Raw genomic sequence first — 21,188 nt, forward strand, 5'->3', positions numbered from 1 at the left:
CATTTTTTAGATACAAGCACTGGATACTTTTTGAAATAGCACTAGAACTGTCCAAAACTTCAAATCACAAAGTATCTCAGTTTGCAGAAAGCCAAAAAATGATTAACTTTGAAAAGAAGAACAACTTTTATTTCTCTATTTCCATTATCAAAATGGAAAAGCAAAGTAAGCTGAATTTTGCAGAAATGCAGTATCTTTCACAAACCTAATCTGGGATGGGTGAAGAAAGGTTTGGACCTGAGAGCTCTGTGATTTTGTCACTATGAAAGATGTATGCATGAAGATCTGTCTACCACTTGCTGGATGTTGCTTACTCAATTTGATTGCTCTGTATCTTTATAATGCCTATTTGGAAGTAATGTCAGTACTTCCATGATAAAGCCTGTAGCAATTAAACATCAAAAGTAAATAGGAAAAAAGGAAAAGAACAGGGCTGATGGGCAGACATCAGGGGCCTCATGCATAACGCCATGCGTAGAATTTGCACTATAACATGATGTAAGCACAAAAGCTGAAATGTGCTTATGCAGGAATCTGTGCGAACTCCAACTTCCACGTTCTTCCGCTACATAAATCCCGGTCAGTGTGAAAAGTAACACTCGTGCACGCGCCTTCTGTCCCGTCCCAACTCCTCCCAGAATTACACCTCTATGAATATGCAAATCAATATAAATAGCCCTTAAGCTCAGTCTTCTGTGAAAAGACAATGGGAAAAGCATGGGGGAAAACATAATAATTTCAGTGAATACCAAGTGGAGGCAAGGAAAAACTTTTTTGTTGGTTTAAACAGTGGTATAATCAACAAAAGGAAGTTGATTGAGTGACAGAGTGTCGGAGAAACAGAAAAGTTTAAGTCCTTGAAAAGGCGAGTCGTAGCCCAATGTCTGAGTGTCGTATGAAAGGTTATTAGGGTACAGAGAAAAAAAATAGGCACACAGTGGCGAAAAAAGCAGGAAATGTCAACTTTAATCTCAAAATTTCCACTTTAATCACGTAGTTTATTTTGTCATTAAAGTAGAATATCATAAACTTCATCTTAAAATTGATTAATTTAACTAGTTTGTCAAATCCCATCGTAACTAAAGTAACACATTAAATGCTTTGTTTTGTTTTTGATCTTCTTTGTGTTCTGTGTGTGAATCACTACATGGTTCTTAAACAGGCTGTCTCTTCCTCCGACAGGACACAGAATCCATTACATTTGTGATATTACAGCTGTCTGAATAATTAAAATACTGAGATGTATACGTGATATCTTTTTCATGATGATAGGAATGAAAGCATGTTATTAAACATGGGAACTGTCTTTTTCAAACGTACTAACCCTCAATTCCTGTCCTTACTTTTCTTTCTCCAAATACCCAATCGCCACACAATCAGCTCTGTAATAGACGTTAAGCCATCTGTAAGCTTACAACGACGATTCTTCAAAACTTTTAAGGAACATTGAAATATCTTTGTAGTACATATTTCATTATTAAATCCATCTATCTTTCCAGTGTCGTGCCAGCCCAGCAAAAATAGATAGAGCACGAGGTAGGATCAATCTGTGAACTAGCTAGCGCTGCAGCACTGTGTCCTCACATGTTTAATTATTAAGAATACAGATTATTTAAATGAAGTTAAAGTTTTATCTGTATTATATAACCAACATATTTTGCTTCATTTCATCTTAAAAATTATATTGTCATTATATGTAAATACACGCTTTATAAAGTGCCGCAGGTTGTGGAATATTATAACCGTAGTGCAAGTTTACAGTGAGGTGATTGTACTAATAAGTACAAACAGTTCTACAAGAAGCACTTGATGGACTGATTGACTGTGTTTAAGGTTCTTGGGATGAAACTGTTTCTGAACCGCGATGTCCGTACAGGAAAGACTCTGAAGCATTTTGCCGTGACTGAGGCAGCGTGTGCTTGATGCTGTATCCCGATAATTCTCTTCTTGATCAGCTGCTGCTGTGATTCACCACTCAGATACAGTGATATAAATACTCCGAGTGGTGCAGTGAGAGTAATATGGAAAAAGATGATCCGATGTGGCAACCCCTAACAGGAGCAGCTGAAAGAAGAAGAAGGTGCAGTGAGAGTAACAACGCTAAAGCAGCTGTAGTATTTAGAATAGTTTGACCATTCTGTGGACCATTATATTGTTACAGGTTAATTACAATCAGATGCGTTAAACTAATAAACAATATGCGGTTAATTTCAGTGTATTTATAAAGTTGCGTCACAGACAATGATCTGAAAAAGAAATATAAACCACACTGGAACAGTAGCTTTGCTTTGATGCTGGGTTCCGCCAGTCTACAAAACCGAGCGGAGAACTTGCGTGTGACAGGGTATGAGGTACCGTGGAAATGTGCGTGGCTTTACTCCAAGCTTAGGTTTTATACATCACGATTTGAATGTGGAAACATTCTTACGCAACATTTCTGTGCATACACACCGTTTATACATGAGGCCCCAGGTGAAGAACCCTCAGTGGACAGACGTAGAAAAGTGAACTTACAATATTACCTTCATAAACTACATTCTGAAGTTTTAAAGGGAGACAAAACATGGAATACATGCCAGTTTCACTAGACTAAATGGAGTCTTCCAGCCTCAGAGTGTAATGTTCTCTAGGTATCATAACCTTTCTGTTCTCCACCAAGTGTCAGCCATTTGCCTGTTTTTTTTTACCATCAATCTTGTACTTAAAATAAATACAGCATTGCAACCTTTAATCTGTAAAGCTCTTTGTGATGGTGTCTACTGTGAATGGCACTCTATGAGGCAAGCATTGAAAGTGCTGGCTTTGAAACTGCCTTAGGAACAAAATGCAGTTGACAATAATATTAAAACTTTAAATGCCTCCTGCTCTTTAAGAAGTCCAACAAACTGGAGTTCAAACTTCAATAGCATGGCTCCCAAACCCCGGGGTTTGTAGTCTCAGTTCATATATGTTACTACTGCACACCATGGACGAAGACTGCCTGTGCATATTTTTTTAGTTAAAGACAAAATGCCTGCTCACTCTCTGTGGGAAGTTACAGGCAGAGCAACATTTTCAGGTTGCTTCCTGTCTCCACTTCCTTATTTATAAGACTTTTTATTAATTTTGAAACAAATACATTATTTTCCGGCAAATGAGGGTGAAGCAAAATTAGTGAGAGTCTGAGAAACTGAATCAGTCACAGCAATCCCTGTGTCTACCACAAAGACCTGATTGAGTTTTAAAAAGCCACGGTGTATTTCACAAAATCCCAATCAAGGCAGTCACAATGTAAACACAGGAGATATTTATATAATAGATATTATTATTATTAGTAGTAGTAGTAGTGGTAGTATTGGAGGTGCCACACAGATCCAATTTCCCTGGTTCAAATCCTAGATGTACTAGCTTCTACAGACAGACTTTCTGTCTGGCTTTTACTAGGCTACTCTGGCATCTCAGACAGACAGTCACACACGTGTATCTGAGAATTACCTTGCGGGTTCATCAGAGGTATGTAGTATTACCACACTGGGATGAGAGGGGCACTGACACTAACATTATCATCTTCTTCTTCCTCCATACCTCTGAGAAGATGCCCGAGGACAGAAACTGATCCTGACCCTTCCAGGTCGAGGTATCTCCTCCATGCTCTTGAGTCTCTGCTAGGAGACATAACAAACCTTCTTGCAAGAGCGTGTATGGACTACCTCTGCAACCTAAATCGTCTGCAGGTGCTGCCTCATGCTACCAGTAGTGACAAGGGGCCTCATGTAAAATGCTGTACATAGAATTCACACTAACATATAGCGTACAGACAAAACTGAAAATGCCTGTATTCATAAAAAAATCCAGATGCATAAAACTGTGTGCATGCCAAGTTCCACGTATTTCCCCTTTATAAACCCCAGACTCCACCCAGAATATGCAAATCAATATAAATATCACCTTCCGTTCACTGATTTGTTAAAAGACAATAGGAAAAGCATGTGGAAAAAAGAAGAATTTCAGTGAATGTGAAGTGGAGGCAAAGACAAGCATACTATTTGTTGACTAGAAAAATGGTATAAGCAACAAAAGGCAGTTGATCAAGAAATACAAAGTGGAAGAGACACTGGAAAGTTCAAGTGGTCAGATATCAAAAGTCAACATGAAAAGGTGAAGTGAAGTTCACCTTCTGTTTATTCTGTTTCAGACAATATTATACAATCTGAACCTGTGCTGAGCACACAAATCCATGTGGTGTTGGTGCTGCTGTGCCGAGCACATCTTTGCATACACACCTTTGCCTTGGAATCCACTGGGCAACCATCAGGCTCTGTGCTGATGGACACTGTTCTGGAATCAGAAAATGTAATAGAGGATGCTATAAGAGATGTGGCCAACAAACTAAAGTATTCAAGGGCTCACTATATCATATTAACCACAAATTAAATAAATTGTTTAAAAAATAAAAGCTGCATTTAATTACCTGTTTTTACATTATGAGAATTACAGTCAAGCAAAGTTGCAACGTTGTCCGTTTTGGCTGATCATTTGGTGGGTCAGAGTCAAGTTCATCATACAGCGTCTCTTCAGGTACGGGCAAGCCACGATTGTGTGCTATATTATGCAGCATGTTACATGCTTGCACAATGTAACACACTTTCTCTGAACTAAAAAGCAGCACATTAATAGGGTGGAAATGTTTCTACTTACAAAAACAAATTCATTATCTGAATGTGCCTTTATAATGTAGTGACGGTGTCGAGTGCCACAACGGATAGATTCTCTGTTGTTTACTTTGAAGTGACTCACTACCCTTAAAAGGACTGCTTGCCTTTAGCCACACTAGTTGGAAAAAGCACCTGCAACAGTGCAAAGTTGCCATTTTTTTAGGTGCTCCTGCAATAGATGGTGTAATGCCAGCTCATTCTTTTACGGACTCATCCCTGACTGATGTAATTTGTCCAGCACCTTTGCAATAACAATGAGAGTGCAGCTGACCACTCTGATTACATTTGGAAAACTGGAAGTTGCTGTGAATTGCACTTTGATGTTTCCCACTTCAACCACAGTGTAAGGAAATCTTGTACATCTGGATGACAAGTGACTAATACCATCCTATACGGCTGGCATGGCACGATTCAGTGAAATACCCGATCAGTCAGCAAGTTCACGTTGAAAAGCTCCTGTGGCTAAACACCACAGCACACCACAGAGTGGACAGAACTTGCAAAGGAGCAGGTAGCGCACAATTCCTAAAAGTCTGCCTTTGTAAAGCTGGCCCCAATTCAGTACACGGCTCTAATAGGATAGCTCTTGGAAATCAAAATCTACTTAGAAGCCATTCACCTTCAAATGCATACTCTCTTCTAATTCTTCAATTTTTTCTAACAACACTAAAGCAACTATGGTATTTGGAATAGTTTGGCCATTCTGTGCACCGTTATATTGTTACAGAATGATTACAATCAAGTGAATTAATTTTGTAAATGATACACAATTCATTTTGGTGTATTTGATTAATCCCATGTCATGGATGTGAATATGAAAAACAAGGGAAATGACACAGAAACAATAGCACTGCTTTGACGCTGGGTGCCTCCAGTTTATAAAACTGAGCAGAAATATGCATACGCCTAGACTGAGGAAAATGTACGCGGCTTTACACAAAGTTTATTTTTTATACATTCCGAAGTGAGCGAGGAAATGGGTGTATGCAACATTTTTATGTGTATGCACAGTTTATATGTGAGGCCCAAGGATACTAGCAAAATGCAAAACTAGAGAAGACTCAGTCAGGAAATATAAACAGAGAGCAATTGTCTGTGGACACCACCTGCAAAATCATTCCTTTTTGGGGGTTGTCTTGCTGTTGCCTCTCCAGTTGATTCACAATTACTTATGTTTCCTAACTGGAAAGATTGAGATCCCTGAAGCCTAATTTATTTGGTGTAACTGTGATGGATAAGAATTGCCTTAATATTTTTCGAGCAGTAAATATATATATATATATATATATATATATATATATATATATATATTGTCAGGGATGCCAGGGGCAACGACCCGGCCGGGACGCCGTGAGGGACCGGTAGAGGGTCAAAGCCCACCCTGGATCACGTGGGGGCCGCCTTCCTGGTTGCTCTGGGGGCCACGGGTACAGGGCGTGGAAGCTCCACCCTGTAGGGGCCCATGGTCACCGCCAGGAGGTGCCCCAATGCCTTGGGGACCTGTTACCCCAGCACTTCCGCCACACCAGGAAGTGCTGGGGGGAAGATTTAGGACGGCACCCGGAGAGCAGGACAGCAGGGAACACCTGGTGCTCATCCGGGGACTGCATAAAAGGGGCCGTCTCCATTCATTCAGCGCTAGAGTCGGGTGGAAGTAGGACGAAGCAGAAGAGGAGTGGAGGCGGCCCGAAAAGAAGGCATTTTTGGCCAGGACTGAGATTATTGGGGTTTGTGCACGGGACTGGGTCTAAGTGACCATTATTATATTTGTAAATAGTTGTAAATAAAACGTGTGGTGGTATTTAACAACATGTCCGACTGTATATATATATACAAACACACTATGGTCTGAACATATGCCATAATTCCTAAAAAGGAAGAAATTTAAAAAGACAGAAAAGTTCTGACTTGGCTGATGCAGACATATTGCTGATGGTATAAAGGGGCCCCAGAAGCATTTCATGACAATTTTGCTGAACAATTTGTTTGCTGAAAGTCCTCAGTGTTAGTGTGCCAGAGAGAGTATGTGATACATTGTTCATAATGGCACTCAGTTTTGTTTTGATTTTCACCTTTGCTACTACATCCAGGGGATCCCAAGTACAGCCCATAACTTAGCCTGTCTTCTTAATCATTTTGTTGATTCAGTAAGGCTCTTTTAAAATGAGGTTACTGGCGCAGTGCACCACAAAGTAGAAAATCACACTGGTCATAACAGGGTTGTAGAATATGTAAAGGATGTTATTACCCTACAGATTAACTAGAGATTCTAAATTCGTCCCATGTGGGCATGTGAAAGGGCCTGGCTTGCTATTAAATAAGTACTGTACTTACTTCCTGAAGGTGTCATGGCACTGGAGAGTGGTGACATGTTCCTCAGACATGTAAATAGGAATTTCACTGTACTGCAAGCATATGACAATAAGTTTAAATCCGATTGGCTGGTGGGTATTCCAGGGTTTGCTTCTACCTTACCCGATGTTGAGAATGAGCTTTGAACCCCTCCATGAAACTGACTTGTGTTCTCCCAACTCCAAACCAAAACACCAACACACTAATCTGGATAAACGAACCTAGACATGTAGTCAGACATTACTAAGTGGGACTGAGAATATCATGTTCTGTTATTTTAGTAGTACAAGTAATAATAAAAATGTAAATAACAAAAAAAGAACAGAATTTTGGCTGATGAAAACTCAGATGAGATGTCTGAAAAAGAGCTTATATCTAAAGACCTCCAAAGGTTTAGAGGTTTTTAGTTTAAAGCAGTGACCTCTAAAACTGGAGTCACTGGTTTCCATTAACAAGAACCCTTTAGAAATTGGGCCATTCAGTGCTGCCAATGCCTAATACCCTGTTTGTAGCTCTGCTCTGTAACTGAGCTTGACCTTTACAGCACTCATGTTACTCTCTCTGACGCTATTGTTATGTACCTGGCTTTGTAATTTTAAACCACAGCTCTCCTGGATTTGTGAAGCTCCTTTTGACAAATCTGTCATGTATACCTCTAAGAATGAAAATAAAGAGTTATTGAGCAAAAACAGGATGCATGGTGGTGTAGTAATTAATGCTGGCTACAGTACATGAATGAAGGCCCTACCATGGAGCTACCCCACATCTCTCCTACTTTATCTCTGCACTTACAAGAGCAGCACACTCTCTGAATCACTAAAACCATGTCATAATATAACTTCACCTTCTCTAACTAACCTAATCTAATTCAAAACCACTGTAGTGGAGAGAATGGGGAGTGACTGGGGTGGGCTTTTCTCAGAAACCCTTAGTTCTGGTCATTATCACGGCCCACTGTTGCACACACCCACATTAGTACTGACACGGTGCCATTATAAATTAAAGGATTACCAGCTGGGCCTCTTTGGTGTAGTCTGGACGTCATCCTGACAGAAAGTATACAGCAGGCGAAAGAAGAAAAAGCAAGCACCCGTCCCACTAACATGGTGGAGTTAAAAGAGATGTGCGCAATAATCCTCGGACAAGCACACACCCCCACCTTCCCACTCACAGATTTAGAATCCAGTGTTCTACAGCACAATAAAAGTTTCACAAATTCCCCTTCTGGAAAACCCTATTAACGATCTGGCACTCACAGAAGCTACACACCTCCCAAAGAATTCAAATCCCCGTTCCCACAGCCCGTGCAAGTCAGTATGATAAATGACACCTGTCATTCTGTCACTGGCAAGCGGCGCAGATGGGAGCGCTGCTGATATATGATTCACAAGAACAGGAAATCAACTTTTTTTGCCAACAAGCGTTGACCTGGACACTGTCACGACTCCGCTGTAGGGATGGGGGGCGGGGATCCTTAAAGTAAAACGGTGCTTCGAAAAACGCAAAGTGAGGCCAACAGAGACGTGTCTTTAGGCGAACCCAAAACGCCGGAGTTAAAGAACAAGCCACCCACTAAGTATCTGCCTCTGCCTTTCAAGTGGCTTCGCCTTATATTGTGTGTGAAGGGTCTATCATAGGAAATGGGCAATCGCATGCAAATGAACAGACTGGCGGTGCATGCGAGAAACAAACAAGGAGAAAGAGAAGAAGAAAAAAAAACTAAACGTGTCTTGCTGAAGTTGCTCCATTGAGCGGAAATGATAAAAGAACTCCGGCCACTCATTAGATCGCCTTTCTACTTGGCACATTTTTCCCTTTCCTACGTGTAGAGGAGGTGGATAAAAAGGGCAAGGGGTGTGCTTGAGTGAACATTTTCAACGCATTTTGCACATTTTAGGCATATCTGTTCACTTATGTCTGGATGTGCTATGGTATATATCTGTCGGCACGATAGAAACGTATTGTATTGTTAATGTTGTCAAATTTGAGCATAACGTAATGGAGCAATTTCGATCTAAATAGATAACTACAATAACCACAGACAAATCCAGAGATTTTGAATCTAGTGTCAAAATGTTCACTGTGTGTTTTCAACTGTTTTATGAGTTGTATGAATCCCTGAACATTATGTGATAATTTAGAGCCATCTGTCTGTCTTTACGTATGTGTCTTTATGTCAGGATGGGGATCTGGTAGTCACGAGAACTGAAATAAGCGAATACTGACACGTTTGTTTGAATTATAAATTGTTAGAAACCTGTTGATTTTGAGTGAAATCACTGCAGGAGACGTAAATACTTACACCGTTTATTCACAGAGCACGGCTTGTGACGGGTCAGGGAAGCGCTTTGAGTACTGAGAAAAGCGCTATATAAATGCAAAGAATTATTCATTCGCCTTCCACGTTATAGGCACCCTACACACGATCTGCTTCGTCTTGTCTGTGTGTATCAGTCAGGGTGCAAGTATTCGTGGGAACCACGCACTCAGACGCAATAAAACTGAGCACAGTTAGTAGCACTGGAAATTTCTACAAATCAGTTGGTTTTCAGTAAAATTTTCTCCCGTAGGTCTTGGTCCATAGAGATGCAGATGATGTGCATGAGCTCTGACGGGGAAGGGGAGGGTGAGTTTACTTCCTATTTATTTATTTATTTATCAATTAAATTATAATAAGTATACAATACTTGATTTAAAAGGACCACTACAACAATCTTAAACGTTAATAGTTACAATTACATTAAATCAAAATCAATATTCAACACCCCACCCCGCCTTTTAGTTTAGAGAGCCATATAAAGAAAAGCTATTATGAGTTTGCCTTTTTAAAACAAGTTATGATTCTCCCATTTTATATCACATAATGAATGCTGGTAATATTTTATGGTCACCCTCATAGTTTTATCAAGGGAGAGTCATGTACTGGAGACTCATATATTTCTTTGAGTGTGCTTTGGTAATCAAAAACAAACATCTAACAGCAAGAAGAAAAATACAACATACCATTATTTAAACACAAATATGCCATTTCCTTTTTTATTTTTCACATATTGTCAATCCATTTATTAAACACACCTATCCAATACCATTGGGATGGAGAAAAGGAGTCAGTGCAAGGCTGAGCCCAAGTCCTGGTTAGGATGCCAATCAGCACACAATTATTAGAATGCCACCTCAAAGCCCTTTGTTAATACATGTTATATACTGTAGTACCTGCCAAATAATACAAAGAGTACACGACTTGTGTTTCGCTTTATTTGCTCGTGAGGTGTACACACTTTGGCTTCCCCTTGCAGGGATCGAACGTTTGATGGCAGTGCCGGGGTGGGCAGTTGTTAGTATTATTATTTATTTATGAATTATTGTATTATTTATTTGTATTCTTCTCATCATTTCTTTATTATATTCTTAATTTATGATTTATCATTTATGTAATGATGGCTGTTATAATTTATACAATGACCAATGAAAGTGGATACCTAAACAGTACTGGAAGACAGTTAATAGGTGACGAAAAAGTTCGACAGGAGTGGGCTGAAGAATTTGATACAACTCCATCAAGTAGGTAAAACAATTTACAGAATATGCAATAAATTTGATTAAACTGGGTCCATTAGTAACACTCTAAAAATGTCAGCGTTACCACCCACGAAAATGACATGTTAGTGAATTTGCCATTTATGAGGAGCCCCAAAAAATCAAAACAAAGAGCTTCTATTGATTTAGGCATTTCCCATAGATCATTGAGTCATCTAATGCAATATTTAGGTTTGAATATGTGTTTGAAAATGTGTACAACCAAGATTGCTTCATGGGTTATTAGAATATGATCCAGATCATCATTTGCGTTTCTGTAAAGTGGTTCTGAATGAAGAAAGAAGACAAGGCAATGGCATCATTGATAAAATTATGTTGTCAGTCAAAGCTCAATTTAAACTTTCAGGTGCTGTAAATTGGCCCAACTTTGTCAACTATTCAACAGAACACATGATGGAAGCACAGTTGGGACTACAGTATGGATGGGTCTTTCTTGTGAAGGGGTGTTTGGACTCATTTTTTTCCATGCAACTGTTACAAATAACCCGTATCTTAACATGCTAAGAAAAACTGTTTTACCACAATTACAGAGACAGCATGATAATGTTGAATTCCTCTTTCAAGAAGATGTACCTCCTCCACACTATACTGTACGAGTGTATGAGTTTCTTGATGAGCAATTACCCAACAGGTGGAAAGGTCGATGAGGGCCAGTGGAATGGCCAGCACAATCACCAGACCTCACCTCAATGGACATATTCTACATAAGAGAAGCATGTCAAGAAATTGATGACTATAAAGAACGTTGTGCCAATTGTGCTTGACTATAGCTTGTAGACTACAACAGTGGTGCATTTAATAAAGGCTGGTAATTTGGGCATTTATGAGATTGTACCTAAGTGCACTGTGCCATTATGACATTCTTTTTATTCAATAAATTTAATAAAGCTATGTGCTTTTCCATACAAATGTAAACATACTTTTGCCCACCCTTGCATATATACTGTATATATAAACTCAGCCTTCACCTGAGTGAAGTTTCCATAAACTGTGTGAGGTAATCAAACACATAAGACTTGCAAACCTACTTAATCCAATTGAGGATCATGGGGGGACAGGGTCTCTACCATCAGCATCAGGTAAAAAGCTGGAGCCAACCCTGGACAGGGCACACAGCCACACGTTTTCAGTTCAGAATCACCATTTCATTAACCAGCTGGGGAGAACACATAAAGTGCACGCAGTCTGTGATCAGGTCAGGCAGAAAAGGAAATGTGGGGCAGCACCGTGAACTACTGCACCACCATGCTGCTCACTTTTTAATATCGTTATATTTAGAGTTCACCTCAAATGAATAAAACTAAAATGCACAAAGCACCATAAAATACAAATAAATATCTAATGGACAGTCTGGATGAAAGGACCAACTTGGCATAGAGAGACAGAGAATGTCAGTTATCTTCAGGTCTTCTGACTGATTTCATCAATATTTCTGAATGTGAAAAAGACCCATGTCCCTACATCACAGGCTTCAAACTTAAAAGAATAATGAATCAAAGGGAATTGAAAGAGACGCTAATGTTTCATAAGGGTCAGCATAGCAAAACTCCTCCCTCTGTGCTCTCTCTCCTTCGTGCCTCATTCCAAACTGTTTATTTTACTTTTTCTTATCAAAACACGAAGAGATGCTGTTTTGGCGTCACTCGCCTTTGATCACTGCATTTGTAATTCTGGAGCCCTGCTTTGTTTCACAGCTCTGCTGCATCACACAGGAACCCTCAGGCTACTGCTTTCCGCTGCTCCTTTGAACCCTGCTGTAAGTACAAGGATCCACAGAGACTGGCGGCTGAACACTCGATCACAAAGGTACTGACAGAATGGCCTCTGCTCAGGCCGCCGGAACATAGTTGTACTTTTCTTTGCTCTAGGAGACTTGTTTGATTGTATAATAATGTAAAAAATATACTAGACTATGACCAGGGGTCAGAAGAAAACAAATCGACACATAATTGTCTGTGTTGACAAGGCTGACTAAAGCAAAAAGTATTCGTACCATAATCCAAAATTGTTGGGGACAACCATGTTGCATCATGGTTCACAGAAGAAGACATATTTAGGCTCTCCTTTAACTGGCACTGGCAGCTTAGTATCATTTGAAAGTGGCATAAGGATGCATAGCAAAAATATTCAAAAAAACACAAAGATCAGGTCATAGGAATCACAAAAATAATCAAGCAGAAAAGTGTTGAGCACAGAAAATAATAAACCACAATCCGACCGTTAATACAAACAGGAGATTGGAGGACAGTTCTGTAAACTACTGAGTCAAGATACTGATGACAATAGCTAGATGAGTATAGATAAGACTACTGTATAATCTGACTCATTTATCAAATCCAGCCTATCCTCGAAGCAATGTGAAAGGACAATCTGGCATAGTTATATATAATGTGGTAATAAACAGACTATTGTCAGAATTTACTTTGATATTCAATAAGTAATACACTGTAGATAGACAGATTTGAATGGTACTATAAACATTTAACCAGGTGGAGGTTAAGGACACCATATTAAATAGATGGATAAAGAGATAAGAAAAGAACAATACAGTACATGAAGCAGATACTGTACATAGGAAATGTGATAGATAGACAGACAGACAGACAGACAGACAGACAGACAGACAGACAGATAGATAGATAGATAGATAGATAGATAGATAGATAGTGTCGGAGATGGCTGGGGGGGGCGACCCGGCCGGGATGCCCAGGAGGACTGGAGGAGGGCTTATGCCTTCCCCAGACCATGTGGGGGCAACCATCCTGGTACTTTTGGGGACCACGGGTACAGATCTTTGAAGCTCAACCGTGGGCGCCCCTATGCCTTTGGAGCCCTGGACCTCAGCAGTTCCGCCACACCTGGAAGTGCTGGGGGGAAGAGGAACAGGGACACCCGGAGTGCTTCTGGGGATGCAGCCGGCACTTCCACCACATTGGGGCGTGTCGGTGGAAGATTGCCACATCTGGGGGAGCATTAAAGGGGCTGCCTCCCTTCATACAATGGCTAGAGTCAGGTGGAAGAGGACGAGGTGTCTGAAGGAGGCGGCCTGAAGAAGCAAGGCATTGGGCTATGCAGGCCAGGACTTTGGGGACATTTGGGGTTTGTGAGCACTTAATTGTATATAATTACGTATAATAAATATGTTTGGGGTGATTTACACGTGTCTGCCTGTCTGTGTCTGGGCCAGCGTTCACAATAGATAGATAGATGTAAGGTACTAAGTTGATGTGACTTTTGTGTTTGAAGGCTATTAAACCTGGACATCCTGAGATATGTGAACAAAAGTCCATGTCAAATAGAGTTAGACCCATGAATTTTCCAGATCCTAAATATCTGTGAAGGTGGTGATACATTAATAGATGCACAATTCTCTTTGTGTCTGTCTTTGCAGATTACTCAATTTTCATCCCAGAAATGGTTAGGTTAGGTTAACTGGTGTGTGAGAGAAAGTGTGCCATGATCAACCCCAGCTTTTCAATACCTAGAAGTAATATTAAGCAGATTTGGACAATACAATTCATTCAATTTTTATTTATCTCATCTATTTGTTGACTGTTCACAAAGTCCTACAGCTGAGTGTTTCACTTGTTATCCACCCATCCATTTTCTAAAAATTTGTAATCCAAAGGTGTCCCATGCAGAATGGATGTTGGTTGTCAGTACCTGACTGATTAACTGATTTGTCATAAGTACTCAAAGAAGGAAAAATATATTATCTACCAAATCTTAGTGACTTTGCTGGATTGAGAGCAAGGAGAAATGCTTGACAGTTATAGATAGATATCAACCACACATGCATATGGCATACAACAATCTCAGGGTAAGAAAAAAGCAGTATCATGTAAATTTGGCAACACAACACTTTAGTGCATTTTACTTTTTTAATTGTTTTAAGCACTATGGGGGTTAGTGGTGCAGACATTAAAAGAAGAATCATTGTCCATGACATGAAGAAGGAGTATCTACATCTACATCTGTATTGTACAAATTAAATCAAGAGATTTTACTGATACAGAAACTAATTGCCAGAAGCTTGCTACAAAGATATAGCTTTGGCAGATGCAGAAAAAGAGAATTTAAAAGAGGAGTGCAACAAGCCTTCAAATGGTAGCCTAAAATGCACTTTAAAGAAATCCATTCTTATTTATAAATATATGTAGTCTACTAAAATGAGTAAAACAGGGAGGAGACATTAGATGTAGGATTTGGCCGTGAGCACTCCAGTTACTTCCTGGGGATTTCCTGGACTCACTGTGTGCCAGGTCGTCTCCTTGGATTATTACCATTGTTTTTTTCAGTGGAAGAAGCTGTATGAAAATGCTAATGCACTCTCCGATTCCAGGGAAGGGCTGTGTAAAAGGTTATCACCTGGTCTCCTTGGATCACCAAACAAATAAATCCAAAAGAAAAAAGGAGAAAGCTGTGCTGCTGACTAATGCTTACTGTCATTGTCCATATTCTTAACCTGCTGGTCATCTAAATACAACAGGAAGTGACACTGTATGTCATAGGCTCTTTCAGAGACCTTAAAATGGAAACACCCCACACAAAGAAGTATTACAAATATACAAGTCATCCACAAAATTCTAAACATACAATGATGGGTCTATGATATAGTAAAAATAAAAGAATGGAAGAGATATCCAAAATGACTCAAGGACATTTTCATATGGAAATGTAAATAAATTGAAAGAGGGTGTTAAAGAAAATTGATTTGTGTCGTTTGTTTTAATTATGCTATACATATAAGCATATAGTAAAGGGCTCCCAGCTGGGTGGAGACATCATTGTGGTATTCCAGAGATGCACATTTTGTTGAGGCTTTTCGGGAGAGAAATTAAATCACAGAAATAGTGGAAGTGCATAAAAGTACTCTGTGCCCCAGAACTGCTGTCATGAGGGCATCGGACAGACAGAAAAGGGGACCATCAGGCTAAAAACATGGTAGTCATCGCACTGATAATGTCATAAATTAAGATGGTCTGGCTCAGATGGGGAGGCCATAGTTGTTCTGTAGCAGGATAAAGCAGGGAGCACAATGTCCCAAGCTGGAAAAATGGGGACCAGGAGTACAGATGCAAAGCAGCAGCATACATTTTTTAAGAGAATCAGTGCTGAAAGATGAAATGATAAAGGGAAAGTATATTTCTAATTGCTAAACTAAATTTGTGGTAAAGAGACTTTCCTGAAATGTTCGTTAAGTGTCAAAAAAAAGGTCAAGCACCAAACTCTAATCCCTAAACAGAACACACAATTAAAAGATACATTGCCAAAAGTTCATGAACTCCGAAATCAAAAGAAATTCAGCTGCATATTTGAGAATTTTCTACAATCTTGGACAACCAGAAAGTGGAAGATGCTGACCTTTATACTATGGAAATGATGACATCATGCATCACAAGCTTCCTGTTGTCACTAGGTAACAACCAAGGTGGCAACGACTAATAAAAAAGTTCACAAGATGGGGCATCCATGTAAAAACAATAATATAACCACAAACATGTTATTGAAAGCAAAATTAAAATAAAAACTCTACTGAAGCATATTATTTTGCTGCCCCTCTAAAAGGACAGACAGTAAGAGCTCGGCCACAGGCACATGACCCTTTAAATAGTATACAGAGAGAAATCAAGGGTGCATTGACATTAGGGAGTGCTAGGGTAAAGTTTGTTTCTGGTTGCCTTGTAGTCAAAGAAGAGCTGTCCCAGTCCTTGAAGTCAGGGGCCCAGATGAAAGTGACCCTTGGAGGTTTTCACAGGCACCTCAACCCAGTCTAGCATTGGGAGAACAGCTGCTTCATAGGTGACAGGAGTTGAGTCTGACACAACAGAAAGAGAGAAACAGTAGGTTTGAAAGATGTGCGTTTGTTTAGGTGGGCAAGTGGGCTATGCATCCCGCATATAGGCAAAGATCTCCCATAAAACGGCATTATGTCAGGTTTATACTATTTTTGGTACCGGATGTAAATTGTTGCATGCAGGCACATTGAATTCTGTCATATAGAAGTGTAGATGAAACTCCAAGAAGAATTCTTCGTTACAAATTCATGCTTGAATCACAGCCTCTGCTCTGTGAAGCATGATTTGTATATTAGCACAAAATTCAAGGGAGACCTCTAACCCCACTCCCACCCTGCCAAACACAACTGCTGCTCCTCAGTATTCTAAGTGGAGTGCAGCAGAGGCGCTGGGTACCATTTTTGTACCAGTACAAAGTTGCAATAGCTGGTATCGGTACCAAACACAAAAATTTTAGAATCAATCTAGCACTAGACAGACAGCAGTGTTTCTTTTCTTTTGTCCCTTTTACTTTGTATGGTGTTTTGTCCCCATCATTCCTTTGTTTTATATGTTTTTTTTCATAGCAAATACTCACTTGCCATAACTCAGGTTGTAAAGAGACACAAGAGATCTCCCTACCCTGCTGAAATGCATAATTTAGGTTTCACGGAAATTAGGCATATTAAAGTGAAAAGGGACAATTCAATAAAATTCAGACTTCAGCTTTCTATGAAAAAACATTATACTTTAGCCAGAATAATGTCTTCCCCATCCAGGGTTGCTTCCTAAATTGTGCCCAAAGTTGCAAACATAAGCGAAAGCTTTCTATAACCTTTATCTGGATTAGGAGGTTCAGGAAATGGATGGACACTGACCAACCTTATAAGAATCAAATCAACAAGTTTTAAATGATGGACAGACAGACAGACAGACACATAGATAGATAGATAGATAGATAGATAGATAGATAGATAGATAGATAGATAGATAGATAGATAGATAGATAGATAGATAGATAGATAGATAGGAAGGTTATGGGCACAGACAGACAGCCTTTTCTAAATATTATAGCTGCACAATTTGTTAAAAGAAGAGCATACTGACAGCTTTGAGACCTTTTAGAATTTTTAGGCCCACAAGAGACAAGTAAATAAACCTTGAGAATGGTATCTTTTCTGTCCTTTAAAAAAGTAATAATTATTTTATGCTTACCATGACCTCTATGAAAAATATAAAAAAAAGAGTAACAAAAAGCAAGTGAAAATTTGGAATTGCCAGTAAATGAATGCTGTTAAATGGAAGGCAGTCCTTTTGTCACCGGGGGGCTTTTTACAGGAAGTCTGAGATATTTAAACACTTGATATAAGGTGAACGTAATAGCTGGAGAAATGCTTTTTTCCATTAAAATTATAAAATAAATAATTTTAAAAGCACAAATCCATAATCTGTAAAGCTAATAATGTACAGCTTTAAATTGGCTCACTTCTGTGGTTTCCAATGCTGTTCAAAAGGCAGATATTTTGCATTTTCAGTCCCCTGCTAGTCATTTTTAATACATTGCATTTTTGTTGAGAGTTCTCGGTAAAACGTCAGGGACCGCTGTCTTTATGTTTAGTAACCTAAGTGGTGGTGTTCATAACCCGTTTAAAATGTAGGAGCAAACAAGGAGGAAAGGCCTTCCATTTTAGACCTGCTTGCTGTCTTTTTCTTTGTCTGATGTCCATACTTTGCTCCAGCACTTCTTTCTGTCCAATTTTCTCTGCTCCACTCAGAATCGCAAATGGGTCTTAGTACTTACGAGGCTTTATATATGGTGTCATATCAGGTCCTACACCTGCTGAATGGTGCTGATGGGGTCTGCTTTCTCCTCTGTGCACCTAAAGGATAAGTCAAGCTGTCATCAGAGATTCAGTAATGTTGAGCCTGAGGTCTGAATGAAAAAACACCATACCTTCACACTACACAATCTACTTGCAATTCCCAAACAGCTCAAGTGTCCAAATATTAGTATATGTGAGTCTGAGTGAGGAAACAGTGAATAATACCTGGTATGTACTGAAGAGGTCAAACAAGATACTCTGAGCATGTGCTAAGTATTTGGTGCTGCACAGATTAGAATAACCCACACAGACACTGGGAGAACTTGCTAACTCCACACAAACATAATTCTGCAGCTCTAAGACATGATACACAAATATAATGCTATCAATATATTTTGGAAAATTTGATTAATCCCGGGACTGTTTCTGAGTGGGTTTTTCTCTAGATACTCTGCTTCTCCTTACATATCCCAAAGATGTTTGTGTTTGTAAGTAAGTCCTCTGATAGACTGGTGACTGTTTCCTACCTTGTGCCTGAGGCTGTTCTAGACAACTACCTCCTTGAATTTAATTAGGTGGGTTTGACAAGGTTATTTTCTTTTATGTAAATCTTGGGATCTGTGTAGTCACGTAAACATAATTAACTCTTCATTTATCTATCACCATACACAGTAAGAACAGTCCAAACACATACAAAAAACAACACAATGTTAAAGCAGTTTTCAATGAAAATGATAATTAGTGACTTGCACTTCAGCTAAAAACATCAATCCCTGAACTGCAAAAGTCAACTCTTTACAAAAACTTCTAACACCATGGTCTCTTACATAGTACATCAATATGTCGCTTTACAGGTCTATGAATAAAGCTCCCATGAGACAAAAGGCAAACTATACACCGCAGACACCTCTGAAATCTACTGGAGGTTTAGAAAAAACAAGAAAATAATTAAGCAATGTGTTCAATAAAAAACTGGGTAAGAGGTGAACTGCAAGAGAACCTTCAGGCCTCCTGGTCAACATATGGGTAATCCATTCATCCATTTTATGCATTTGCTTTTTCTGTTACAGTGTTGCAAAGAGCTGAAGTCTTCCTGGGCTGCAATGAAATGTCGTGCAGTACCCCAACCTGGACATAACCCGTTCCATCACAGGGCACACTCACCCATACTGAGTCACCAGTTAAGCTCTTCATGCAGGAGGAGACATGAGTAAACAAAAGAGGTAAATGTCAGCACCCCTGAAATATAACACTGAAGAACGCTGTCTCTTGTTGGCACATACAAATACCTGCCATTTCCTGGTCAGGATGGAGAGGAGTGCACTGGCTATTCAGGTAGACTGAACTTGACATGAATGTCACTATAGGCAGCACTTGAGAAATTCATAGCAATATAGTAGATAATATAGAAGCATTCATTAATAATTTATCAATATAGATTAGAAAGTGTATTAGAATTGTACAACTTAAGGAAACAGGCAGGTGTCAGATGGTAGAAGGTTATACCTACCCGCTAGAACTGGATACCAAGATAGATAGATAGATAGATAGATAGATAGATAGATAGATAGATAGATAGATAGATAGATAGATAGATAGATAGATAGATAGATAGATAGATAGATAGATAGATAGATAGATAGATAGATAGATAGATAGATAGATAGATAGATAGATAGATAGATAGATAGATAGATAGGTAATATGAGCAGTATGCAGTCCTCCATCTCAAGAAATGCCAGTTACGAGAATCTACCAATCTACGAGACTTTGGAGAACATCTTGCATCACCCCATTCCCAAAGGTATCACGTCCTAGTGAACTCAATGGCTTCTGGCCTGTCGCCCTGACGTCACATGTGATGAAGACCATGGAGCGGCTGCTGCTTCACCACCTGAGGCCACAGGTCCGCCACGCCCTCAACCCTCTGCAGTTCGCATAGCAGGAGAAGGTGGGAGCAGAGGATGCCATCATCTATATGCTACACCGATCCCTCTCCCACTTGGACAGAGGCAGTGGTGTTGTAAGAATTATGTTTCTGGACTTCTCTAGTGCCTTCAACACCATCCAACCTCTGCTCCTTAGGGACAAGCTGACAGAGATGTGAGTAGATTCATACCTGGTGGCATGGATCATGGAATATCTTACAGACAGACCTCAGTATGTGCGTCTCGGGAACTGCAAGCCTGACATTATAGTCAGCAACACAGGAGCGCTACAGGGGACTGCACTTTCTCTGGTCCTGTTCAGCCTAGATACATCGGACTTGCAATACAACTCAGAGTCCTGCCACGTGCAAAAGTTCGCTGACGACCCTGCTATCGTGGGCTGCATCAGGAGTGGGCAGGAGGAGGAGTATAGGAACCTAATAAAGGACTTTGCTAAATGGTACGACTCACACCACTTACTCCTGAACACCAGCAAAACCAAGGAGCTGGTGGTGGATTTTAGGAGACCCAGGCCCCTCATGGACCCCGTGATCACCAGTGGTGACTATGCAGAGAGTGCAGACCCATAAATACCTAGGAGTGCAGCTGGATGATAAATTGGACTGGACTGCCAATAGTAATGTTCTGTGCAAGAGAGGACAGAGCTGACTATACTTCCTTAGAAGGCTGGCGTCCTTCAACATCTGCAATAAAATGCTGCAGATGTTCTATCAGACGGTTGTGGCGAGTGCCCTGTTCTACGCGGTGGTGCTGGGGAGGCAGCATAAAGAAGTGGGATGCCTCACGCCTGGACAAACTGGTGAGGAAGGCAGGCTCTATTGTAGGCACGGAGCTGGATAGTTTCACATCTGTGGTGGAGCGACGGGAGCTGAGCAGGCTCCTGTCAATCATGGAGAATCCACTGAACAGGATCATCACCAGACAGAGGAGCAGCTTCAGCGACAGACTGCTGCCACTGTCTTGCTCCACTGACCGACTGAGGAGGTCGTTCCTCCC

General features: G+C 40.1%; 1 protein-coding gene across 2 annotated transcripts in view; it reads right to left on the reverse strand.

Moving 5' to 3' along the window:
- LOC120514282 (teashirt homolog 2) overlaps positions 1-21,188 on the reverse strand; it is a 172,591-nt gene that overhangs the window by 108,030 nt on the left and 43,373 nt on the right. Inside the window, exon 1 of one of the 2 annotated variants that reach the window (XM_039734591.1) lies at positions 4,451-4,491. The exons of the other annotated variant lie outside the window; for it this stretch is intronic. The gene's annotated coding sequence lies outside the window, so the exon portion shown is untranslated. Of the gene's footprint in view, positions 1-4,450; positions 4,492-21,188 lie in introns of those variants that run through there. 2 annotated transcript variants of the gene reach the window in all.

This window comes from Polypterus senegalus, chromosome 14 (genome assembly GCF_016835505.1).
Source record: "Polypterus senegalus isolate Bchr_013 chromosome 14, ASM1683550v1, whole genome shotgun sequence".
Taxonomy (NCBI): domain Eukaryota; kingdom Metazoa; phylum Chordata; class Cladistia; order Polypteriformes; family Polypteridae; genus Polypterus; species Polypterus senegalus.